General features: G+C 52.2%; 1 protein-coding gene across 3 annotated transcripts in view; it reads left to right on the top strand.

The window, feature by feature from the left end:
- Nucleotides 1–9,361: 9,361 nt before the first annotated feature.
- Nucleotides 9,362–26,668, top strand: part of TRAF3 (TNF receptor associated factor 3) — a 117,596-nt gene continuing 100,289 nt past the window's right edge. For all 3 annotated transcript variants that reach the window (XM_037831796.1, XM_037831799.1, XM_037831795.1), the window contains exon 1: nucleotides 9,362–9,551. The gene's annotated coding sequence lies outside the window, so the exon portion shown is untranslated. The remainder of the gene's footprint in view (nucleotides 9,552–26,668) is intronic.

Here is a 26,668-nt window from a genome sequence, read left to right as displayed (position 1 = left end):
CTGTTTTACCTGCTAATTCCAAAGAGAATATTGAATTCCTCAGAGAAGCCCTAATACTGTCATTTCAGATCCCAGCACATATGACGTGTTAGAGCCCTGCTGTGAAAGCAGCTTATGTAGGGTTCCTGTCGAAAAGCAGCAGCGGGCATTTTGAGCTCGGTGGGGTTGGAGAATCCCCCTCTCTGTTACGCGTGGACTGAGCCAGAGCCGAGAGCCGGGGCAGAGCCGCTGGGCAGCCACAGAGGGGTCCAAGAACTCGAATTTGTGATTCTGCTGATTTTGTATTCTCGCCACCCAGGACGGGGAACGCAGGGCTCCAGCCCAGGTCGGGCTCAGAGCTGGGGCCGGCTCCTGATGTTCGCACTCGGGGGTTCCTGGGGGGCACCCTGTTCAGAAGACTCGGCTTGAATCTGCAGTCATAACAAGTGCACATCCTTGGTTTAACCTGTTTATTTGGGATGGATTTGGGGGGCTGTTGAAGACTGGGGTGTTTGGCCAACCCTAGGCCCCACCCCTGCACACGCGCACACAGCCCCACCCCGGGACCCCCAAGAATTCAATCAAGAACCACGCGGAGGGCACGTCCCTGCGAGTTGCCACGACGAGCAACCCTGACTCTGTTCGTCCTTCCCAGGCTGCACCCGGGGCAGCCCGGTTGTATTTGTGCCCCGTAATTCACTCGACGCATTCAAACCGGAATTAATGAAGTGACCAACGACTAGAATTCCCGCACTCGGGGGCACCCTAAGGCCCCGGGCGTAAGCTGAGGGCCGAGCCCCGTGAGCTGGGCCGAGCAGTCCGGCCCCTCCTTGGTAGGGCTGTATCCGTGGAAGTTGTTCTTCCCGTGTTGAAAGGGGCCTCGGTTTCCAGTCCAGAGGCCAGAAGGGACCTGGGCTGGAGCCCTGCGTGGGGGCTGTTTATGGAAGAATGTGACAAAGTGAAAATGCAAGTGGACGGCTGGACGGGGGAGATGTGGCTTGGGCGGGTGGCCCACTCCTCCGTCCGTTTGCTAATTCATGCCGTCCCCTCCTTGGCTGTGGGCTCTGACGGCGTCTTGTGGGACCTGGGGAAGGGGAGAGAAATGGCCACGAGGACCAAGTGGGATCGAAACAAATAAGTCGGGGCCAAAGACAGACCACGGTGCCTTCCGCCCGGAGCTGTTTGGGCAGATGCATGCAATCTGAACCCCATCATCATCTAAATTTTCTGACTGTAGCAGATGTCTTTAATTCAGTTTCTACTAATTTTGAATATTTCTCTCCGGGATGTGTGGTGCTTCCACTTTGCACTCGACACAGAAAAGAGGCACTGGCATATCTAAGAAAAATAACTTTTAAACTCTGATACTTTTACACACAGTGTACAAATTACAGCCGAGTCTTGTCTCTGCCGGCGTGGCGGCTTTCAGCTCCACCGTGATCCGCAGCAAGACGTTCATTTCCCCTGCAGATGCAAACAGGTCGATGGCTAGCCACGTTTAGTTGAAACAGAAGTGTCATCAAACCGTACTGACCCTTACTAGGCATGAAGCATTGCTGCTGTTTTCTATTTTATTTGATCTCACTTCAATTTTAAAAAATGCTGGTCACACCCACGCAAATTGATTCTATGACCTGCCCATGGATTGCAACCTGCAGTTTGGAAAACCCTGCATTCCACACCTGCAGTGGGGATCTGCGGATTGTTTCTCCAAAAATGCTTTTCAACAACCAGATAAAGAAGTTTGTCCATTTAACATCGCTGAGGGCCAGTGCCCCGGGAGTGTGATAAGAAAGTGCTCGGGTGGCGTCTCCATCAGAAGTCAGAGCCGTTGTGACTTTCCCAGGCCCGAGATGAAACCGAGCCTTCACGTCTCGAGGACAGCCAGGCCGGCCCTTCTTACCTACGACAGTGGCAACGCTGTCTCGAATGTCACCCTGCGTCATTCTTTGGGGTGCTTGTGGTGCTCCCAGGGGCTGTTACCCATGGGGTCCACGCTGGCCCTGCCGCCTGCTTGCAGCCCCTCTGGGGCAGGGCGGCAGTCGTATTTCCGTTCTGCAAAAGGGGAAACCCAGGGGCAGGAGGGCGAAGAGGCTTCCCGAGATCATGCGGTTAGTCACCAGCTGAGTTCTGCTTTTTCGATTCCTGGTCTAGCATCTTCCAGCTCCAGTGAATTCCTCCTTGGTTCACTTTTCCTCGGGAACTCACCACCAGGATATTTTGGGGGCCCCTGGTGTGTAGCCAGGAGCCCACTTGGGCGGCAGATTTGGTGGGTCCTGGAACCACCTTGTATCTAGAATCACCCCAGCAGCCCTCGGCCTGCAGGAGGAGGGGGAGTAGGGCCTGTGGGCACCTGGGGGAAGGCGTTGCGGGCAGAGGGAATGGCCTGGGTGAAGGCCCCGAGTGAGGCTCCAGGTCGACCCAGCAGCCCCGGAGGCCAGCATGGCTGTGGCGGGTGGGCGAGGCAGGGTCACGGAGCCCAAGGTGATGTCCCAGCTCTTCCTGGGGACATGGCCGCCAAGAGCAGCCCTGCAAAGGCTGCCACACAGGGACAGCCTGTGCCACCACCAAACCACCCTCTGCGACCAAGAACCCTCCTTTTTAAACACCAAGACGCTTGCGATTTTTGTTGCTTGCCTCCAACTTTGTGCTGATTCGCTATTGCACCAAATCCCATTCACCAGAGCCGAGCACCATCGGTTGTGAATCTTTGCGTTACATAATAGAAGATAATGTGCTGCTGTTTGAATTTGCCTGGTGCTCAACATATGCTCATTGGCTGAAGGAGAATGGAATAGAATCAAACAGAAGGTTAGTTCTGATGGAAGAAGAGCTATCGGCCCCATTTTACAATGGCCTTCTGTCCATGATGCACAGGTTCCTGCCCCTCTAGCTCCCCCACCCGAGCCCCAACCTCCATCCTCTGTAGCTCTCCCCCAGCTCACGGGCTCTGGTCACACCAGCCTCCGGAAGGCTCCCCGGCCTCAGGTTCTTCGCACATGCTGTTCCCTTTGCCTGGATGCTCTTCCCGCGAATATCCCCATGGTCCCCCTGCCCTTTCCAGGCCTACATTCAAGTGGCATCTCACCCTCCACCTCCCTGCCACCCTGTGTGGAATGGCAGCTCGCTCCTAACTTTCTCCACAGCTCTTACAGATTCCCTTGTGATTTGTTTATTTTCCGTCTCCGTCCGCCAGCCAGGGCGTAAGCTCCCAGAGGGCAGGTGCTGAATTTGGGGGTGTGCTGGGTGGCAAGTGCTCGGTAAGGTCTTGACGGAAAAAACGAATGAGCGAGGCCGGGCGGGAGAATCTGCTTCTTCCGGGCATGTCTGCCGTTTCCAGACGTTACCAGCCTGGAGAAAGGAGGGAGGGTGTCCCGTTGGCGGGTTGCAATTTTGATGAATTAGAACTGTTCTCGTGCTTTGCAAACATTTCAGCGTGTTCATCAGAACCTTAAAGTGCCCTCGTACCCTGCGCCCCTGAGGTTGCTCCTTCGGTTCATCCAGGAGGCCGAGATGAGCTGGGACTTCCGAGGGGGCTGTTTGCCGACCCCTGACCTCTGGCCTTTGCAGGCTGAGTGGGGTCTGCGGCTGGGGGCTAGAGCTGAATTGCTCAGGGGGAACTGGGAGATGGACCAGGGTTGGGGGGAGCCTCAGGTCTGTGGGGAGAGGGGCAGAAGCCTCTCGAAAAGGCTGTCACTGAGATTTTCATGGTGGGCTTCATGAGTCCGGTATAAGCTGCGCTTGACGCGGTGCCACATCCCTGTCTCCTATGACGCCTAATTTTAGACGGGGTTAAAGGTCACGGTGGGTGAAGGCACCTGGCCACTCGGGGACTCATTTTTCTTCCAAAGGATTGCAGAAAAGGGCCAGAGACAGGCAAATCCCACACCGGGTTTCCCTAAAAGGAGGCTACTGTCACCTCCACAAGTCCGCACAGAACTGTCCCCACGTGGCCTCCATGGTCTCTCTCCTCACCAACTGCCCGGAACTCCCTCGGCCCCGAGGCCACGGCTGCCCAGGCTGGACGGTCCTGCCGCTGCTGCAGTGGCTTTCTCTGCACTCGTTTGCAGTTTCCCCTTTCACCCAGCCAGCGAAGGGGCCCCGCAGGCCCGTCCACCGTGGAGCAGGGGAGAGGGGTGGCCTCGCACCCCGACCGTCTTCAGCTGTTCCAGTGTCTAAGAGAATGTTCTCAACCTGCAGGTCAGGAGCCAACCGTAAATTCAGAGGGTCACAAACAGCATCTGAGATAAATAATTAGAATAGAAAACATCAGAGTACTTCACATTGAGAAGAGGTGGTGTTCCATTACACGTGTGCATGTAAACTCACACGTGTGTTATGCGTGAACCGGGTCGGGAAATTGGGAGATTTGGAACCACTTGTCTGAGTGATTAGTGCCACCATTTTGGATTTTGCCATGTGGCACGGTCCCTCCTGAGGCTGTGTGTAATATTTTTCTGAGACAGTTGCCAGGGGCCTGTGGTCTTTGGTGGGGGAGGCCAGATGAAACCCCTCTCAGGGCCTGGAGTCCCCCCACCCTCCACAGTGAAGACTTTGTCCTCTTTGGAAAATAAACAGGATCGGTTTGCTGAGCTGCGGCACGTACATGAGTCGCTCTAATATCCCCCGGCTCTTCTCCCAGAAATGCGGCAAACAGAACACGCCACGCGACATAAATCCCGGTGAAAAATGTTTTTGTCCGGAATGGTGTGAGCTTGTTGCTCCCCATTGCCAACGGGAACAGAGGGCTCTGCCCTGGGCCTGCGGCGCGAGAGAGGGCTGTGGGCGGCTCTCGTCACCAACGGTCACCGCTGCCCAGAGCCCCCCCAGCAGGGGCCAGATCACCCGCCCCCCTTTGGGGCTGGTGTCTTTGTGCTGCCCACCCTGCCCCCCAAAAAAGCAGGGGATCCAGAACTGCTCAGACAATTGGAGAAGAAAAAGGAGAAGAAGGAGCAGAAAGAGAAGGTCTTGTCAGCAGAGGGCTGTGACCACGTGTCCTGTCTAAATCCATTCATTAATGTTGATCTGGGGGAGAATAAAAGGGTCCTAAAAAACCCCTTTGACAGGTCTTTGAAATTTCTGCTTTGTTGCTTATTTTATGTTATTTTTTCGTTTGAAAAGTTGTGGGGTTACAGAACAATCATGCATAAAATACAGGATTCCCGTACATCACCCCACTACCAACAACTTGCATTGGTGTGAACATTTGTTACAATTGATGATTGCACTTTTTTGTGATTCTACTATTTTTTTAACAGTGGTTACGTTTGTTACAATTGATGAAAGATTATTAAAATAGTACCATTTACTACTGTCCATAGTTTACGTAGGGGTATTTTCCCCCCATATTCCCAACTTATTATTTATTTATTTGTTTATTTTTATTTTTTATCATTTTTTTATTGTGGAATATAACATATATACATAGAAGTGATCACTTTCCAAGTGCAATTTAACAAGTAGAGAGCAAATTTCAAAGAACGTTATGGGTTACAGTTCCAGAGTCTCAATTATTTCCCTATTGAGATATAGCATGCAAAAAAGGTAATATCTTTCAAAGTATGATTTAACAAGTAGTTATATAGGAAATTTCTAAAAATGTTATGAGTTCCAGTACTATAGTTTCAGTTGTTTCCTTATTGTGAAATATAACATATATACAAAAAAGTGATAACTTTTAAATTACAATTTAGCAAGTAGCTATAGAACAAATTTCAAAGGATTCTCTAGGTTACAGTTCCACTATTTCAATTCTTTCCTTCTGGCTATTCAAATACCCTAGCCACTAAGGAGAAGAAAATCATGTAGAGATTCAGTATTCATAATCCTTTGTCAAATTCCATCTCGTCTGTTGCTCCCCCTTCCTCTAGTTCAATCACTTTCCCCATCTTCAGGGATGTCTAGTTTATTTTTAAAGAACCCCAAACAGCCTGGCCTAGAGAAGGGTTTTGGCAAAGCCTGAAAGCACACGCCTTGGAGGATGCGGTGTGAGGCGGGTGGCTACGTCCTGGTCAACGTGTCCCATGGGTGTGGGTGACTGGGGTTGGGGGTGGAAGGAGAGGGGCAAATCTCGGCGGTCTCAGGGCCTGGGGGAGGGAAGCCATCGGGGCCCTGCCCCCCTATTGGCAGGAAAGCATACACAAAGCTTCCCCCATGAGGGAAGGGGGGTCCTCCTGGGGACCCAGGAGTGGCCGAGGGTGGCCTGTACCCCGGCCTGGCCCTCGAGCTCTGGAATGGCTGTCTGCTTGGGCACTTGGAGCTGTGCTCAGGAGGCCCCCCACGAGGTCTGGTGGAGTCTGGGCAGCAAGGACCCTCTGCTGTGGGCGCTGGACAGGCACCTGCTGGGCTGACGGGTCAGAGCCATGGCCCCAGCAGCCCTGGCATATGGTCAGGCCTTCTGGAACGTTCCATGGGGGGAGCCACGGGAGGACAAGCCGGACTTCCTGCCTCCACTCGGATGACTCACTGGAGAAACACAAGAAGGGGGGCTGGCTCACGCTGGTCACACTGGTGTCAGCTCTGGCCCAGGGATCTCCACAAGCCTCCAGAAGTGAGAAATGAAAGCTCCGTCTGTTTCTCAGCGCTTGCTCTTGGCTGGCCCGGGGCTTCCGAGATAGTTCTCCTCTCCCAGTTTGCTCCCCATCTTCCCAGACACAGCCAGCTGGGCGCTGTCTCGGGGGACCTTGGTGACTCATTGATGACTTGGAGGGCAGAGGGCTGGGGCAGTGGAGATGTGGGCTCCCTGGCCCCGGAGCCTGCGGCCGCACACGCCCCAGGGCCTGGGGTCCAGGAGGGCAAGGTGCACGGGCAGCCAGTCTCGGTCTGGACACCCAGGACAGCTGAGAACGCTGGGCCGGCGGCAAACTGGCCACCCTGTCCACACTTGACCAACACACAACTTCCTGGGTGTGGGAGCCCAGGGAGGAGCGACAGGACACCCCACCCCACCCCCAAATAAAGAGCAGCGGCCTGGAAGGCTTGGTTCAGTGTCAGCCCCATCCACCCGCCTTTGTGTGAGAGGGAGTGTGTGTAGGAGTGAGTGTGAGTGCAAATGTGTGACAGCGTGTGTGTATGCCATGTGTATGTGTGAGGGTGTGTGAGGGTTGATGAGTGTGAATGGGGTATAAGCAGGTGAGAGCAATGGAATGTGTCAGCAAGAGTGAGAGTGTGGGGGGTGAATGTGTGTGTGAAGGGTGACTGAGAATCTGTGCGTGAGTATGAGTACGCAAGTGTGTCTGCATGAATGAGTGTGTGTATGTGTGAGAAAGTGTGTCTGAGTGTGGTTCTGTCTGTGAGTGTGAGTGCAGATGAGTGTCCTAGACTATGAGTGTGTCAATGAGTGTGGGCATCTGTGAGAGCATCTATGAGTGTGTATGTTCATGACTGTGTCTGTGAGAGTTCTATAAGTGTGTGAGTGTGTCTGAGAAAGTGTCTGAGTGTGTCTATTACTGAGAGTGTCCATAAGAATATCTAAATGTCTGTCTATAAGTGTGTCTGTGTCCATGAGAGTGTCTATAAGTGTCTGTAAGTGTGTGTGTCTGAGTGTGTCCATAAGAGCATCTGTTAGTGTGTACCTCAGAGTGTGTAAGGTATGCTGGTGTCTGAGTGTGTCTATAAGTGTGTGTGAGTGAGTGTGTATATGTGTGTGTCTGAGTGTGTCCACAAGAGCGTCTATAAGTGTGTCTGTGTCTATAAGTGTCTGTCTGCGTGTGTCCATGAGAATGTCTATTAGTGTGTCCAAGAGAGCATGCCTGTGTGTCTGTGAGTGTGTGTCTATAAGTGTGTCTGAGTGTGTGTGTCCACAAGAGCATCTATTAGTGTGTCTGTGTGTGTGTCCACAAGCATGTCTGTGTGTCTGTGAGTGTGTTCGTGAGAGTGCGTCTGTGTGTCAGTGTGTCTGTGTCTACAAGGGTGTCTGTGTCTGTGTGTCCACAAGTGTCTATAAGTGTGTCTGTGTGTGTCTGTGTGTGTCCATGAGTCTGTGTGTGTGTTTCTAAGTGTGTGTCCGTGAGAGTCTGAGAGTGTGCGTCTGTCAGTGTGTGTCAAGTGTCTGTAAGTGTGTCTGTGTTTGTGAGTCTGTGTCCACGAGCATGTCTGTGTCTGAGTGTCTGAGTGTGTGTCCACAAGAGCGTCTATAAGTGTGTCTGTGTCTGTGAGTGTGTCTGTGTCTGAGTGTGTCCATGAGTGTGTGTCTGTGTGTGTCTGTATCCGTGAGAGTCTGAGTGTGCCTCTCAGCGTGTCTGTCAGTGTGTCTGTGTGTCCACGAGCGTGTCTGTGTCTGAGTGTGTCTGAGTGTGTGTCCACAAGAGCATCTATAAGTGTGTTTGTGTCTATAAGTGTCTGAGAGTGTCTGTGTCCACAAGCATGTCTATGTGTCTCTGTGTCCACGAGCGTTTGTGTGTTTGTGTGTCTGTATCCGTGAGAGTCTGAGTGTGCCTCTCAGTGTGTCTGTCAGTGTGTGTGTCCACGAGTGTGTCTGTGTCTGTGTCTGAGTGTGTGTCCACAAGAGCGTCTATAAGTGTGTCTGTGTCTATAAGTGTCTGAGAGTGTCTGTGTCCACGAGCGTGTCTATGTGTCTGTCTGTGTCCACGAGCGTTTGTGTGTTTGTGTGTCTGTATCCGTGAGAGTCTGAGTGTGCCTCTCAGTGTGTCTGTCAGTGTGTCTGTGTGTCCACGAGCGTGTCTGTGTCTGAGTGTGTCTGAGTGTGTGTCCACAAGAGCGTCTATAAGTGTGTCTGTGTCTATAAGTGTCTGTGTGTCTGCGTGTGTCCATGAGAATGTCTATTAGTGTGTCCAAGAGAGCATGCCTGTGTGTCTGTGAGTATGTGTCTATGTGTCTGAGTGTGTGTGTCCACAAGAGCATCTATAAGTGTGTTTGTGTCTATAAGTGTCTGAGAGTGTCTGTGTCCACGAGCGTGTCTATGTGTCTGTCTGTGTCCACGAGCGTGTCTGTGTGAGTGTATCCGTGAGAGTCTGTGTGCCTCTCAGTGTGTCTGTCAGTGTGTCTGTGTGTCCACGAGCGTGTCTGTAAGTGTGTGTCTGCGACCGCGGGAGCGCGGGTGGCGGCCCCAGGGACCCCGCAGACTCCGCGGCTCCCGCTGGCGACCGCGAGGCTCGGCCCCCACGCGGCCCGCGGGGCTCCGTGACCCGGAACGTCCGGGGAGGCCGGGGGCGCGCGGGGGCCGCGCGCGGGGCAGGCGGCGTGGCCGCGTGGCCGCGCGGCGCCGTTGCTAAGACCGGGCGGGCGCGCGCGGGGGCCCTTAGCAACGGCGGGGGCCGGGCGCGCGAGCGGGGGCGGGGCGGCGGGCGCGCGCGGCGGCGGCGGGGGATTTCCAGCGCGCGGGAGGAAGTGCCGCGAGGGCGCGTGAGGGCGCGAGGGAGCGCGGCGCGGCGCGGCCGCCGCGTGCGCGAGCCGGGGTTGCAGCCCAGCAGGGACTTTCCAGCCGGCGGCGGCGGCGGCCGCCGGCCCTTCCCCGCCCCCCGACATGGGGCTGCCCGGGGAGCAGGACGCTGCGGACCGCGGCGGAGGACGCGCCCGGGGGCCCTGAGCCGACCGCGCCGCCGGACCGCCGGGTGAGGGGCCGCGCGGGCTGCGGGCCGGGGGCTGCGGCGGGCGGGCCGGGGGCGGCGGGGGCTGCGGGCCGGGGGCTGCGGCGGCGGCGGGCGGGCGGGCGGGCCCGGGCGCGCGGCCCGCGTCTCCATCCCGCCGGCCCCGCCGCGCGCGCCCGCGGCCCCCGGGGCTGCCCGGCGCGGGGCCCGGGAGCGGCGCAGGCCCGCGTCCTCCGGGCGGCGGGTTGCCCCGAGCGCCGCCGGCCTCGCCCCCCGGCCCTCGGCCCTGGGCCCTGCCGCCTCCCCGGACGCCAGAACTTTGGAAAACTTCGCGGCGGAGGCCGGGCCCGGGGCCGCGGCTTTTCAGGAAACGGGGCGCCGAGGCCTCCGGAGCGGGCCCCCTCCCCGGGCCGGCAGCATCCCGGCTAGCAGGGCGTATTTTCACGGCGGGGGGGAGACTCTGATTCAGGCTGTCCGCGTAGACGAACGTGCTCCCCCTGCTCCGGGGAGGATTTTTTTAGCCTTTATTTAAAAGTTGATACTGAGTCATGGCTCTGCAGATGGAGCGCTGACTGATTCATAATCGCAGCGCTGCAGCGGCCTCAGAGGCGGGCGGCCCCTGGCTCCCAGCTTCGGCCGAAATGCTCCAGTTGCACCTCGGATAAGCACTCGGGGAGCCCCGCGGTGCGAGTGATAGACAGAACCTGTCGTGGCATTTAAAATTCCGTCTCCAGGGCCCGGCTCGGCTCGGGGATGCGCGGCCACGTTTTCACACCGTGACCCCGGGGGGGACGCCTGTTCGGCATGTAGCCCTTTAGAGAGAATCCGGGGTGGGAAATGCTTTACCTTTCATTTGAAAACATAGCAACAAAACGGAAATGGGTGAAGAGTGGTGGACGTGCTTTGAAATTTAAGGAGCCTTCATATAATGGGCGGTTGCAGGAAATAATTTTATTTCACATTTCTTTGGTATGAAGCTCGGAATTAATCTTCCGTACGAGATAGGTGTGTTTGTGTGTGTGTTATTTATTTATTACTGTGGAGTCATAAAGGCTGTTGTAGCTGCTTCTTAATTTACATGCACGGCGTAGAACTGAACAGGAGCCATAATTTTTCCCCCCAACATTTGCTGTGAATACACACTAGTGAAGCCTCTGGAAATGTTGTTTTTTGGTAATCTTGTATGTGTCTGTAAAATCCTTGTGTGAAGAAATGACCAGATGAGCCATCAGTTGCTCTTATGTTCTCGGGTCTTCCACGTCTTTGAAAATGGTCTGTTAAAAAGACTGCATCATGTGTAGAATGTCTGGCAAAATCGTGGACAGCCTTTTTTTAATCACATGAAAGGAGATGTTTGCCTTTTCACCCTGTGTTGATAATATAAATATTTAAGCATGAGTTTAAAGATGAAAAATTCTCTGCCCCAAAGAAAATAAACCTTATTGGTGTGAAAACTGGAAAATATCTTGCGAGATTGGAAATCCCTGTCAGGAGGTGCTCTCAGACCTTAGATCCCAGCATCTCCAGTTTAAAATCAGACCCGGTCACGGATGAGGTCTAAGGTGTAAGTTGTCTCCCCAAGGTGCCATCTATGCCAGCTGTCACAATGCAGAGAGAGCTGGCAGGGAGAATTCCGGTATTTCTCTTTTGAAGACATTCGTGTGAATTTTTCTGTGATACAAAAGAACACCAGTTATTTTCCTTGGATGCTCTCCATTCTTTTTGGAATTAGTAAGATGGCTTCACTTGCTGGGAAGGCTGTGAAGACATTCCACTGGAAACAGGCAACAGCAGTGGCCAATTGTTTTTTCTGTTAATACCATCAAAATATTCCAAAATGTTCCTGCTTTGAAGAAAAGTCCTTAATTTAACTGTAACATTTGAGCTGCTTCCTGCTGTTATCCTCTGTGTTTGTGATTTTGGGTTCTGTAAACAGTTGTGCTAGAATCCCTTTAATTTTTCACTGTGCAGGATGAGAAGGACCTTTTGGGATGTTGTCAGGATAGATATGCTAAAGTGCTGAAAGACGAGAATGATTTATCACTCCCTTAAAATCCTTTTTTTTTTTTTTTATATGGTGGTAAAGCTATACTTCAAGAAAGATAAAACTGTCACTGTGGTGGTGCAAGACTGAGCTAGCTCAAGCAAACAAAGGAAATTGCATTAAATTTGCCCCTCTGTAATTTCTCATCTCTGAATAACGAGATTCTCCAAGCAGCAAGTGATCTAACCTGTCAAATATTGAGCAGTAGTTGAATTTCCTTGCAATGGTCAACTTAACTCTTAACTCAGAGGAGGCATCCTGCGTGCCAGGCCTTCAGTGTCGGTTCCATGGAATCAGGTCCCTTGTGTGCTTCTTTTTAAGTCTTCATGGAGGAAAAAAAGTGTGTGTATGTGTGTTGGGGGTGGGGGCGCAGAGTATCGACACGAGATGTGGAGAGAAACTGGGAAGAGAATACGGAGTGAGAATCGAGGCAGAGAGGCCCGAGCTCTGGGGGGCCCAGCCCGGGAGAGGCCTGGGTGTGAGGGTGATGCTGAGCCTCGTACTGAGCAGGAGGACGAGCCCGAGGGAGGGGGGCCCAGATGCTGGAGGGCAGGAAGGAGGGGGCTGGGGCCAGGTGAGGTCGGGGTAGGACCCCCAGTGGCAGGCTGTGGATCCCAAAGGAGCCAATAGAGATAGAGGGAAATGTGATTTTAATAAAAAACAAAAAAGTAAGAAAATGTGATGCGTGCTTGTGTGATGTTACTCATAATTAACTAAAAAGGCAAAATGGCTTTCATTTTAGAAGGCATTTATTGACCATCTAGAGGGAGAAAGAGAGAGACAGACAGACCTGAGAAGGTGAGGATTTTATCATTAAGCCTAAACCTTCATCTGGTGGGAACTCTCCATGGCCCTGGGCAGATGACCTGGGGAATGGCTGGCAGGTGGTGGGAGTGTGTAAAGCAGGTGGCTGCTGGAGTCCGTCCGCTGCAGGATCAGGCTGGAGTCCCGCTGTGTTCTGTATTCCTTGAGAAAAGTGGATTATTAACTGGATCTGGGAGTCTTTTTCTTTTTAATTAACATTTGCTTACTGTGCCCTGAGTTCCTGTAACGTTCGGGTTCCGGTGCTGGGAAATGAAGGAGACGTGGCACCTGCCTTGACGGACGTGGTCTGCGGGAGTCTAGGGCATCTTGGCCCAGTCCGCAGTGAGGGGCGATGCCAGGAGCCAATGGTACCTGACCGAGACAGCACCAGGACAGAAGCTTGTGGCAGGAAGGGTGAGGAAAGATGAAAATTCACCCTCTGCCTTCAGGGAGCTGGCTGCTTAGCTGGAGGGAGAAGAAAGACCCACCAGGAACAAATAGAATGTAATAAAACATGGGATAAAGTAAATTGGAGATTGTGTAGAAGAATGGACATGTGGAAATTTGGAAAAGGGAAAGCTCGTGGCCGGCTGGGGGCAGAGAGTTTCCCAGGAAGTGGGCCTCAGCCCGGCGTCAGGAAGGCTCTTGGGTGGCGGGGCCGGCCTGGCCCCCCTGCACAGTCTTGAGGACCCCCCGACCCCCTTGTGGTTTGGTGAAGTGAGATCTGACAATTTACTGTCCCGTTGCTTCTTGCTGGTGGATTCCGTGCTGGCAGTGCTGCTGGCAGGGGGCTTCCAGTCGTCAGCTTTCCTGTGATGTCCTGGCTCTTGCCAGGCCCTTTGTGGCAGGAGCCCCAGCGGGTCGGGGGCTGCTGTGGGGGAGCAGGGCAGCGGCCAGACCTGGGCGCAGCACAGGTGCCGTTGGGTGACAGGAGCGCAGCGGTAGAAAGGCTCAAAAGGTGGTGAGGGGGAGGGTGGGGACATGAAAAGCCCCCTCCCCAGGGACTCCCTCCATCCCGAGATGACCTAATTCCCTTCAATTCTCAAGAAATAAAAATTGGGGCCCTGTACTTCATATCATGATTTACTCTTTTCTAGATTTGCATGTTGGTTTTTTTTTGTTTGTTTGTTTGTTTTAAAGCAGAGGAGGTTTGTTACCCTTTCATTAGGTCCTGCTACCAAGAAAGATATCAGAGCTGCTATTCTGATATTCAGTCTCCTTTCCAATTTGAACACTGATTCGATGGCAAAACCCAAAGGCACATTTATTAGAAACTTGACTTCTTTTTTCAGGCAGAGGGGAAAGCCACCTAGGTTAGCACAGTGGGCTGGTAGAGACCTCAGGACAGCCGTGGCTTCAGGGCGGCAAGGCCTGCGTCTCCAGGGGTCGCTGTCATTGTGGGGCAGGGTTTTGGAGATGATCCCTGGACTCTGGGAGGTCACCACCCACGGGTACCTGTGGGGCCCCACCTCCTGCCGGAGCACCTGTGGGCCTCCATCAGTGTCTGTGCCCAGATCCCGAGTCCAGGAGGGAGGTGGGACATGCGGGACCACCCACGTGGTTTCCCGGAGTCTGGAATGTGTGTCCATGAGCTGCTCCCTGACCACCTGCAGGCTCCTGGAGCTCGGGGGCTCCCATCCTCCTGCCGTGCTGGCGTTTGTTGAGTTGTGGGGGGTGTATGATGGGAGACTTGTCAGTGCAACTTTCTGGGTGCTTTTAATGACTTGAAAGGAGAGAATAGGGAAATTTGTTCTCTTGAACCTTGTCTAGTAATTTCCAGAAGTCACAACTTTGTGCTAGAAATTGTTCTCTGCTTTTTGGATTAACCTAACCTGCTGTTTGAAACTTTATTATAAGGTAAAGTAAGTGCTGAGGTTTCAGAAGTCTTTTCTGCGTGAGAAAGGACATGGTGTGCCTTCATTGCAAGTGTAGCGTAAATTGTTCCCCTTAATGGGAGGCTGGGGGCAAGCCCAGTATTTATATTAAAATTTAATGTGAATTGTGCATTCTACTCAGTAATACATCTGATGGTTTTCATATACACATACTTTGTTCCCCCCGATTTTTAAGTACAGTGATTCTCCAAAAGGTGTGCTTATTTTGGCTCCTCTGGGGTCCCCAGGGGGTCCCTGGATCCCACTATCTGCCCCGAGGCTCCCCGTGCCCCAGCTCGGGAAGCGTGGCAATGTGGAGAGCAGCTGAGGCCCAGGATGCTTGGGGAGCTCGCTCTCAGGTCAGGTCATGTCAAGGCAAGGACTGTTCTCCCAGAGTGGAGTTTTTTTTTTCCCTGCATACTTTGTGTTGCTAGGATTTGCCCCAGAAAAGCTGCTTGACTTCTAATTCCAACTAGGGATAATTGAAGGTTTATTCACTCAACAAACACTTTTTGAGAACTTAGCATGTGCCAGGAGCTATGCTACTCACTAAAGCTAGAATGTCACATGACTCGAAATGGTCACTGTCCCCAGGGAGCATCTGTATGATAGATAAACCGGGCGAATGATTACGGCACAGTGTGGCAGGTGCCAGGATGGTAGAACACGTCGCTGAGGGAGTGTGGGGGGAGCGCGTGCAATCAGGGCAGGTTTCCTGGAGGAGGTGACTCTTGAAGGATGAACACAAGTGAGCCAGCAGATGGGGTGGGCAGGTGGAGAGTCGACATCTGAGAGCACACAAGGCAAAGAGCCCCCCCGCCCCCCGTGGCTGTCGTTCAGGGGATAGGGTGCAGGAGAGGGAACTGGCCACCCTGGGGTGCCGCCTTCGTGCCAGCCTAGCTTTTGAGGTAGGGATTTTCCCCGTTTTACAGATGAGGGAAACGTAGCAACAGGCTGTTTCCGTCACTGTGCTCTGCAGTTCAGTTTAAGCTGAATTAGTCTTAATTTTGGATTGTGTGCAGATTCTAGACTTCTTAGTTCTGTTCCTTCGCAGTGCTTTTTAAAAAAGTGCATGTTTTTCTAGCTTAAGTTTTTCACGCAGTCTTTCCCTTTCATCCAACATCTGTTTTGACTGTATTGACTTGTTTTTCCAGTTGGGACTCTATTCCTACTCTGTTTTGAGTTATTTTCTTATAGCAGCAACGCTGCATTCAGTCTCATTAACAAACTCAGTTAAGATGGACTTACCCTGTGGTGAAGACGTTGCCTGCATCTCGCCGAGCAGCAGTCCCTGACCTGATTTACTAATATGTTTTCTTTCCCCTTTCTCTCTCTTAAGTTACATTTGCACCAGTGGTCTAGTAATAATGATAGTATTTAGTCATCATATCTTTTCGGAGCCTATGAACATGAGCTTGTTAGTGGGAACAAGCCCCTGAGGCCTGGTCACTGTAAAGAGCCTGATGGCTACAGCCCTGCACAGCCGAGATTCCACCCGTTCATCTTTGAATTTAATTATAATTACAGATTGCTTATGGGAATGTAAATTAAAAGGAAAGAATCCCGCTCCACAGTTATCAGGGAAATGATGTTGTTGGCTGTTTTGGAAGATGCTCTATGTGGCTCTTCTGGTTGGGCCTCCGTGAAGTTTCTGAGTGTGGAACTGGGAAGGCGGTGGCTGGACTGGGGTGCAGGTCCTGTTTCCTGCCCGTCTGTACCTGCCCTGAGCAGGGCCGGACCCCAGGGCCCCACAGTCAGGTTCCTGGGGTGATGGGAAGTAGGTTTCTTCTTACTTAGACCAGTTGGCCCTTTCAGGATGGAGGCCGAGGCCTGGGGTAGCGAGGGCCCCTACTCCAGAGCCTTCTCTGGTCCTCCAGGCCGAGGGTGCTCGGGACATCTCGGATGGAGCTCCGTGTCGAGACGACGAGCCTTTTGAGGGCAGGGCGGCGTCTTCCTTTGTATCTCCACTGTCTGGCCTAAGGTATGTGGGCAGTAAAAATGAAACAAATTTATGTGTGGTAGGAGTGTGGATGTTGAAGTCAGACCTGATTTGAATCCTGGTCCTTCCTTTACCTGTTATGTTAGTGAGTTACTTCCTTTTGGAACATGTAGTGCTAGCTCCACGGCACAGCCCGCCCCCCCCCAGCCCCGTGCCAGCCAGTGGGGGTGAGGGAGGGGCTCTATTCCTGATGGCAGGCAAGAGGGAGATGTGTTCCTGACATCTGCTGAAACAGCCACAGGTTGTAGCAGATAACGATTGTGGAGTAACAAGCCACCCGAGAAGTCAGCGACTTCAAACAGCAGTCAGCTGTTAGATCTCTCGGGTCTGTGTGTCGGCCAGGTGGGCCTGGCCAGGCGATTCTGCTGCTCCGTGTGGCCTTGACCAGGCTCCCTCAGTCACTTGTCTGGCGGCCGCAGGGTCTGAGACAGGTGTGCTCAGGTATGTGCATGGCTGGAAGGCGGGGCTTCTAGAGGGAGCGCTCCGAGGGAGGGAGTGGGTGCTTGGAAACTGGCCTTGTGTTGCTTCATGTTCTCTTGGTCACAGTAGTCAAGAAGCCCTTCCAGGGTTGAAGCCACCCCTCACCCCAGCTCCGTGGGCTGCGTGTCAGCGAATCTGTGGCTGTCTGTAGTACGCTGCTTGTGTGCTGGTGGATTCCATAGTCTTCAGCAGTATATGCCGGGTGCATTTTCCAAGATAGGCTATTGTGGGCTAAAATGGAAACCTCAGCTGTTAAATGTGTTGCCCATTTTCTGTGAGAAAGTACATTCTGAGTTCTGAACCTCAAATTCATAAATAATCTTTTGGAATACATCTATTCACAAAAGGTAATCTCCTTGTGTAAAATGTATGTTTTATTTGCTTCATCAGCAGGTGTCCTTAATCACCTGTTTGTCAGGAGTACAACCTTGGGCCCATGAAGTTTATATTTCATAAATTTATATTTCCTTCTGTTCTTAAAAAAAAAAAAACAAAACCCCACTACATTGAGAAAGCTTTAGCAAGCCTGCATGTCCTAAATTTCCTTTTCTTCACCCTAAATGATTCTGGTAAATCCCCTGGAGACTTATTAGGTCAAAGTTGTGGCTGTTTATGTGTGAACACGTGGAATAGTTTGACAGCGTGTCCAGAGGTGTGCAGGCATTAGCTCCAACGGGGACATCTTTTCTGTAAACTCTGCTTCTGAGCCTGGTGCAGCTGATTGTTGCAACAATCTTTGAGGCGGAGGAAATGTGATGAGGTCATGGGAGAATGGGGAGGGGGTTTAAATAATGAAACAAGAAAGCTGCATCTTTGGCTGTAGTGGTGCCATGAGGTGCTGGGATTAAGCAGGTGGGGAAGGCGAGAGGCAATGCTGCCTCTCCGGGCACCTGCACGAGGACCTGCTCCAGCGCTTTGGCCCCAACCGTCTCCTGCCGAAGCCAGTCGAGGCGTTCGCTGTCCAAGCCCGTGGTTCCCAGGCGTCCTCTGCCTTTGTGCCCAATGACCTGTCACTCCTGGGCACTGAGCCTTTGTCCAGAGTAGGTAAGCACGAGGACAGCAGGCTGCCTCAGGTGGTTCATGCTCCTGAAGGTGACGTGTGAATGGAATTTCAGGGCATCCTGGGAGCTCCTGGAGCCCCTCCCAGGTTCCTGAGGTCAGGAACCTTGGGTCTAGGGGATCTGAGGTCTCTTGCAACAGTAGGATGATATATTTTGAGTAGTGGTGCCTTTTTGAAGTTCTGTCGTTTGTTTTGAATTCCAAAAGTTGTGCTAGCCTTTGGCGTATCATAAGGGAGAAAATAATTGGGCTCAGGAAGATCCATAAGTCTTTGGGGACTCTTTCTGTACTCTTAAACCTTCCTCATTCCCTGTTACCCTCAGAATTCGCTGTACCAGAACATGGTGACGTTGGCCTGGGGGTGCCAGCTTAGGGGCCGAGTGAGGGTGGTGAGCCTGGAGGGCTGGGGGCAGGGAGTGGGTGGGAGGCAGCAGCACCTGGGCCGGGGGTGGGGTGGGGGTCGAGGTGAGGTGGCTTGCCGTAGCCTGTCTCCTGTGTCCTTGGGGTTACAAGATGGGGAATTAAGATAGTTGCCCTTTGCGTTTTATTTTGTTTTAGGGTTCTTGGGAGCTGTTTCATATTTAGCCACTTATTCTTGGAGTGAAATAGTTAAGATATAGTTTAACCTGAAAAAACTCTGCGTGGCATCTTCTCCAAAGGCTCCAGTCTGGAAGGCGATAGATAATGGATCTTAAAGGTTTGACACTGTGCTTCTAAGTGTCACACGACCAACGTAAACATCCCTAAGCTGTATAATTGTGTGGGGTGGCAAGCCAGGGGTCGGAGGAGAAGGAGAGTGAGGGCTGGGGTGAGTGGCCTCTGGCCGCAGAAGCCCTGCAGGGAGCGGGGTCGGCAGGAGGGCGGGCAGCCGCCTGGCCTCGGCTGGGTGACCTTGGGCTAGTCACTTGCCCTCTTTGAACCCTCATCTCCTTGCATGATAGATGGGGATAATAGTGTCATGGTTGTTGTGAAAGTAAAATAAAATAATGAACTTTTAAAATTAATGTTCCTTAAAAATGAAAAATGACATTTAAGGCTAAAGGAACAACATTTAAACCAACACAGGCTGTTGTATGTTTCCATTTGTATAGAATGTAAATATAAATAAACCTATAGAGACAAAGTAGATTAGTGGTTATGTAGGGCTGGGGAAGGATAGAGGGATTGAGAAGTGACCTCTAAGGGGTATGGGTTTTTTCCTTTTGGAGTAATGAAAGTGTTCTAAAATTGATTGTGGTGATGAATGCACAAAGCTGTGATTATATTAAAAGCCGTTGGTTGTACACGTTGGATAGATTGTATGGTATGTGACTATATCTCAATAAAGCTGCTTTAAAAAATTAATGCACCATAAAAATGAAAAATGATGTTTAAGGCTAAAGGAACAACATTTAAACAGACACTGACCAGAGACTTGACTTGAGCAGCTTTTGTAAAGCACTTAGTGAATGCTGTCAGGCTGCTAGGTGCTGGGAATGAACGCTAAGAAAGGCGCTCTGTGTGTGCTCAGGAAACTCAGACTGCTGGTTTCCATCTGGAACAGTAAACTTTGTAAAAGAGGAGGAGAACACAAATAAAAGGGTGTAAGTTACGGGCTAGCTAATACTCGGGTTGGGACAGGATTCTTGCTCATTTTCTGTGAGGAATTTTATCTGCGGAGCCTCCCCAGGGAGCTGACATGAGGGAGGTCAGATCAGAAATGACCCACGGCTGGGCTGCTGTGGGAGACGAAGGCCGACTCGGGATATTGGACATGGCATTGAGAGTGTGGGGTGGCTTTAGGGGCAGACTAGCGAAGGAGGGTTCCCCCCGTCCAGCTGTGGCAGGCCTCCCTGGGTCCCTCCGGGTGACTGGCTGCATCTGTGAGAGTGGCTTCAGAGAGGAGCGGGACAGAAGACCACCGGGGTCCCTTCCAGACCTGAGGCGTGATGTGAAAACCTGCAATTTGAGTTGTGTGTGGATTCCACTAAATTCATCAATTCATACCCATAGTACAGCCACAACCTAAGCTTTAGAATTCTTTTCCTCACAGTCCTCTCCTGCATATTTGTTTCTTTCGGCTGCTGGGATACCGTAATAGTCCTGGTCCCACCCTGTGTGTGGCTGCTCAGTAGGACTTGGCCTTTGGTGTGGTATCTCTAGGATTTTGTTGGTTTCAAGGAGGAAAAAAAGTGTGTATGATTCACAGAGCTTAGGAGGATGTGGGCTGTCCCATCCCTGAGGAGTTGAATGAAGTGTCCTGGTCATTACTGGGTCCTCCCAGACTCCTGTGCGGGGGTGTGGTAGCTGGAAGTGGAGCTTCCAGTGGAAGTGGGCGGGAGCCTGCCTCCTTGGGTCCTGCTTTACCCGCGGTTTCTGTCTCTTAATGGGTGGTCACTGTTGGTGATCCTGAATCCTGGCTGCATGATAGAATCCTCGGACCACTGCAATCCGTTAAGACCTCAGAAGTTCAGATTTATTGGATATTTCCAAAGGGCTCCCGAGGTGATGCTGATGGACCTCTGGTTTAGTGGAAGGAGTACACCCCTTTCTCCTTCCAAGTGTGGGTCCTGGTCTATCCGCATCACCTGGAAGGCTCTGGAAGCGCCGGCTCACGGGCCCACCTGCTGATGTGTCGTCAGCCCCTCCTGCGTTTGCGGGCAGCTTTGAGTCAGGGAGGGAGGCTGGAACCCCGGCTCTCCCCTTTGCAGCTCGCGTGGACTTGAGCAAGTTACTGAACCTCCTGCAGCCTCAGGCTCCTGTGTGTAAAGCCAGGACAGTGAGCAAGCCCGCTTCCTCGCCACAGTTCTGAAACCCAGAACCGCCGAGTGGGTTTTAAAGGTTTGGTGCCAAAACCTGAACGGACTGCTGGGGGCTCCTCATGGTCTCTGTTCCCCCCTGGTGTGACTATTCCTGTGTTACATGGTGACTGTTAATTAGTGCTTGTGTTAGTGGTGCTGTCCCGGACTTTCTTGGGGATGTTACGTAACGCACAGTGTGGATGCAAAATAGTTCTTTTCTAAAACAGCCAATATCCTCACCTCTGAAACGCATCTGGCCTTGGTTTGGGGTGAGGGACTGTGGAGCTGTGGGCACCCCGCTTACAGGTGGTTATGAGGAGTCTGTGTGTGTGTAGTATCTGTCTGTCTGTAGACAGACAGGCTGTCCTTGCTCTGTGCGGTGGTGTTAGGTTCTGTGAAGTCGCCACTAACCCTGAATTGGTGATCGCGGAACCAGGGCCCCTGGGGGACCACAGCATTCGGTTCCTGCGAGCCTCGGGCCACCACATTTTCATCCACTGATGACTACCTCGCCTTGTTTTCTGTGTTTCTCTGTTTAAAGTCACTTATTAACATACCTTGTTGACTTGTTAACCTTGAATTCACGGCCACCAGCGCTGTAACTTGTGCCTGAATGAAGTTTCTCCGGCACACGTGTTTTCTCCGTACAGCGTCGTCACCTTCTCTTGCTTAGGGACAGCGCCTTAGCGATGCACTTGGGAGCCGTTGGACTGCAGAATCACAACAGAAGCATGAAAATGGGGAAATGTGGAGTTAAATATACCACCAAAAGGACACTTCCTTCCCGAATGAGAGCTTAATCGAGAAGGCTGTCACCTTGCTTGACGTCAGCTGAGAACGTGCATGTCACTCATTCAAATTTTCCAGCCTCTGCTCATGTCCGACTGACTGAATGTGCTGCAAGTATTGATTTCAGGGTTACAAGTAAATTTTAGTGAGTAGGTAAATTTGCAAATACAGACTCCACGAATAATATATGCAGAGCTCCTGGCAGGGGCTAATGCTTTTGTAATTCCTCCATTTGCGTATTTTACTTTGTTTTCCCAGCACCTTTATTTTTGGTAAGCAGACTTACTTCTTCAGATAATTCAGTGTTTTCTATAAATCAGAAGTAAGCTGCATCTGCAAATGGGTGTCCATTGTCTACTCTGCATGTCCCTGGGCTGGGTGTCGGGGAGAGTAAACTGTGCGTCCAGCTTGGCCCCATCTGGCAAGGGGCCTAGAAACTAGCTCTAGAAAGAGAAAACAAACATGTAGAAGGTTCTTTTTTTTGTTTTTTTAAAGAAACCATTTAGTGAGATTTCATGCCCAGAGCTTAATTGTGTTAGCAGGCGGCTTGTGCTTGACGGCTGGCCCTTGGTTTGGCCACCTGCGGGCTCTTTGGAGAGGAGGTGGATTCTCCTTGGGCACGAAGGACCCGGTGGTGTGTAATCACGGAATCGAGGGAGCTCAGCGCTCGGCCTCTTGTTGCCTTTGCGCCCAGGTGCCCTCTGTGCAGGAGTGTGGTGTGGCGGGAAGGTGTGGACGCTGGAGTCCGGCTGCCTGGTCTGATTAACCTGGGCTCAGGGCTCCCCTAGTACCTGCCGCCGGGAGGTGTGCAGATGGAACCAGTGAGCTCCTGGCGGGTGCCTACTGCAGGTTGGCAGCATTTTGTTACTAGGACGGTGGTGGAGGTTGAGCCTCTTATTTGGGGCCAGATGTAGTGCGTTCATGCTGCGGTTGGAGCTCGGGAGCTGGTTGCAGCGTGCCCTGCAGCAGGCAGCTCTGGGGCCTCTGACTCCCACAGCCTCTGCCCCTTCCCTCCCTGGCAGCTCATGACTACTGTGTGTACCATGGAAACGTACTCAGATAGGATGCTTGTTTTGAGGGGGTGACCCTGAGAAGTTGGCTAAAAATAGGAAGAATTCAGAGAAATAGAGTGTTTAGTTAGGGCTTTTTTTGTTTTGTTTTTTTTCCTGTTTTGCTGATTTTTCTCTGTGGAGATTTGGAGTCTTGGGTTTTCTGGGGTGTGTTCTTCAGGATTCCTTTGCCCCACGACTGACCTCAACCTGGGAAAGCCATGGGCCCTTTTTGGGTCTGCAGCAGTAGACGACAGTGACCAGAAGGTCCTAGCCCTCCGTCCGAGCTGCCCCTAGCGACAGAGGGGAGCGGGCTGTGGCTGGTGCCCTTCCGGGGGGGGCTGGGGGCACAGCACCCTGAAGTGACCTGTGCTTACATAACACAAGGTTTTGTGAGCTCTCTGATCAAAAATGTATAGGAATTTTGCATTCTGCTATGATGTGACATGTGTTTTATGTATGCATGTGTGTTTTATATTGCAAACCTCTAAAAATCTCCCTGTGGCTCCCTGACATGCCCCCCTGCTTTGAGAAGCACAAGGAAAGGCCTTCCTCAGGCAAAGAAGAATCTGTGTTGGCATTGGTACATCTTTGATCCCTTAATTACTTGTCTTCAGTTTTCTTTCCTTTTAACTCTTAAGGGAGTATATGCTCTACATGTATCTTTGGTGCCCTTTGGTTTAGATAATTCAGATAACCGGTGACTGTTTTTTTATCCCATTATCAGAAGTTCCGTTCCGGACACCACCACCTTCAGACCTGGTGGAATTTGGAAGATAAGAGACTCATGGGAATGCTCCTTTTGTGTGTGAAGGCTTTTCTGAGATGGGAGGAAAAAGTTGAAACTTCAAAAACTCTGGTGGACTGATGTGGGAATGTGATCCTGCGAATGTGACTTGTGATTTAAAGTGAGGAGGAGTCCACTTTCTGTAGAGTGGTGCACGTGGAGCTGTGGCTGGTCAGGGACACTGTCCTTTGACGGGGGCAGCCTCAGCTTCTGGCCCAGGGCTTTTGGGGGCCACCAGATGGAGACGAGCCCCCCTGGGGGACACTGCTGGGGCTGAAGCCAGTGCTGCCCAAGTGCCCATTGGCACTGCGTCCTGATGCCCGGAGGGTGGGAAGGTGAGCTGGAGCCGAACAGCCCGGCAGCCCCCTCGGTCACCCCCACCGGAGCGCCACCGCGTTCCCACCTGCTTCCAGGCCTGGCGTCTCCCGCAGGGCCGCCTTCCAGTGTGCCCCCAAGGGCCGTGCCCCCAGGCATTTTACTCGGAGGAGCTGCGCCCTGTGGAGATGGGGAGCTTGGCAGTGTGCCCCCCTCCAGGGGGCAGGGCAGCTCTAGCCGGACTCGGCCGAGGAAGTGTCAGCATTTCTTGATATCACGGTTCAAAACCTCACCAGGAGGGTTTTGTACCTGTGTGTGTAAGCTCCTGTTTTGCTTTCATTTTCCCTAGAGGATGTTATTTGGACCAATTGTTTTTAAGTGTGCTTTTCAAACTTAACTGAATCTGATCCCCAAATCCTTGGTTAAGAGTGTGGTGGGGCCCCTTTGGTCTAGAGCAGTGGTTCCTAGTGGGCGGGGAGGGGCTTTTCCCCAGGGGCCCTCAGGCAATGCCTGCAGACACTCTCGGTTGTTGTGACTTGAGAGGGGTGTGGCCGGCGTCTGGGGAGCAGGGGCTGGGGATGCTGAGAAGCCCCTGCGGCGCAGAGAACGCCCGGCAAACGACCCAGCCCAGACCTCACGAGGACCTTGGCCAAGAAACCTGGGCTAGAAGTTGTTCAAAGATCACTCTGCTTTCCTGAGCTGTGGTGAATATATGACTGTTAAGATTTAATGTTTTTATAAGGTGCTTTCCACAGAAACTCAGCCTTTAGTCATTAAATGAGATGTTAGGGTTTTTGAAAAATATTTTTAGCATAGGTTCTGCTAGGTGTGCCTGTTAAAGTTAGGGAACTGGAGGTTGAAGTGCCTGGGACAGGTGCACAGATGTCCAGCTAGCGGTCTGGATAAACCCTTCCTAAGATACCAGAATTTACATCGAAACTTTGTTCAACAGGATGGGAATTTTTGAATAGGTGCCATCAGAAAAATAAAATAATTTTCCAGCTGTGGTTCCCAAGTTCCCCAAATTAAAATTTTTAACCCATACCTCTCTTTGAGCTTCAGCTCTAGGCCCATGTATTTATTTGAACCATTGCTGAGCCCTCGTCTGTGCCAGGCACCCTTCTGAGTGCCAGGGACAAAGCAGGAGCCAATGAGGCAGCCCGTGCCCCAAAGCCTGTGTCCCGGCAGGCTGGGGACAGACCGGGAGGACAGCGTGGGTCCAGGTGCTCAGAGGGGCCGGCACTCGGTGCGGTGGGCTGGTGGGGTGGGCTGGGGGCAGGGCTTGTCACAGCTGCTCTGGAGGAGCTGCCCACGAGCACTTGCCCTGTGGGGAAGGGGGCACTTTGGCCCAGAGCCCAGAGGGAGTGGCCAGGGCACGAGGGAGGGGCTGGAAGGGGCTACCTGGTGTTTCCACCTGGACATCACCTCACCTGTCCACACAGAGCTCCTTTCTGCCCGCTGCCCCATCCATGTGCTCAAGCCCCTCCCACTCAATCCAGGCGCTCAGCCCTGCCCCCTGCCCTCTCCAGCTCCCTGGTCCCAGCCCAGGGCGCTTGCTGGGCCAGTGGCCCTTGACTGGCCTCTCCGCTCACCTGTGCCACTCCAGGCCCTTCCCAGCTGCCAGAGAGCTCTTTTGAAAACGCAGGTGGCCTCCCGCCGTCACTGAAAACCCTTTGATGGCTTCCCACTGCACTGAACACAAGGCCGCCCTCCTGCGCCTTGCGCCCTCCCTTCCTGGCCGAGCTCCAGACATGCTGACCTCCCTGTGGCATCAGTCCAGAATCGAGCCTCGCCTTGCCGGGCTTGCGCTGTCCCAGGCCTCCGAGCGCCTGTCCCCCACCTGCTTCCTGCGCTCCCCGGTCCCCACTCCGTTCCTCTTGCTGTGCTCGTCTGACTTCACTGGGCATCTTCAGAGAGCCGTCGCTCACGGGACCCGCCCTCCCTGCAGAGTTGGGACTTTGGTGTAGGGGATTTTCTGTCAGTTATTTCCCCACACCTTTTGGAGTATTAAAAGAACCGAGCTAGTGGGGGTGAGGGAGTGACCTCGTCTCCTGAGGAGGTCTCTGATCCCCACAGCAGGTTGCATTCCACCCTGTTTCCACAAAGTGCAGGACTAGTGGTTTTGTTAGGAAGCTTTTGGAAGTAAAGCATGGTGAGTTAGTCAGTCTTTCATATTACACAAAAGGAAATGGAAAGCCAGCCCCAGGTGCTGGCATAATTACTCCAGCCTGCAGTGGATTTATATGCTTTACTATTCCTTTAGACACATCTAAAATAAATGCCATTTCATTTGGTTAGATATGAAAAAATGCATGGTTCAAGGTGTTCAGAATTAAGACTGTATTTATTTGGCTTTGTGTTTAGGATGAGCAGGTTATGGGAACAAGGCACGAAGGACCCCTTTGGCTCTGTCCCTTATTTGCCCTGGGCTGATGCTGGAGTGTTCTTAATTTTCCAAATGGAAATCGAATATGAAAGGATAGTGGTAGCCAGGAGTTAGAGGGATTCCGAGGCGGCCTCTGAGAGAAGTTGTTTAAGGTGGTTGGTTGGTGACATGATGGAACTTCCGAATTGGACTAGCAGGTAGATCCTAGAGGTAGATCCCTTTACAAGGAGGAGCGACCCGGAAATACCCCAGGTGCATTTTCTTCACGAGGGAAAAATATGTCCAGTGAGTCTAAATCTGGGTTCTCGTCTTGGTTTAAGCTAGTCAATATGGTTGACTTTTTAGTTTTTAAGCTTGCATATCTCCTGAAACAATGTACACCAAGTGAGGATTATTTCTAGGCTTTTAAGCAGAGAATTTTTTTTTTTTTTAACTAATTTAGATTCTTTAGTAAAGATTGTTGGAAATGGACATGTACAGGTATTAGTGTCATGGTTTAACAGAGTGGTGATCTCTTTTTACCTGTTGTTTTGGTTTGCTAATGCTGCTGGAATACAATATACCAGAAATGGGTTGGCTCTTATAATGGAGATTTATTAGCTTACAAATTTACAGTTCTAAGGCCATGCAAATGTCCAACTCAAGGCATCAACAAGATGATACCTGGACTCTGAAGAAAGGCTGCTGGCATCTGGGACACGTCTGTCACATGGGAAGGCACATGGCTGGCTGGCGTCTGCTGGTTCTTTACTCCCGGGTTTCGTTGCTTTCAGCT

This window comes from Choloepus didactylus, chromosome 4 (assembly GCF_015220235.1).
Source record: "Choloepus didactylus isolate mChoDid1 chromosome 4, mChoDid1.pri, whole genome shotgun sequence".
Lineage (NCBI taxonomy): Eukaryota > Metazoa > Chordata > Mammalia > Pilosa > Megalonychidae > Choloepus > Choloepus didactylus.
The sequence above is the reverse complement of the archived record's forward strand: the minus strand, read 5'-3'. Positions and strand labels throughout refer to the sequence as shown.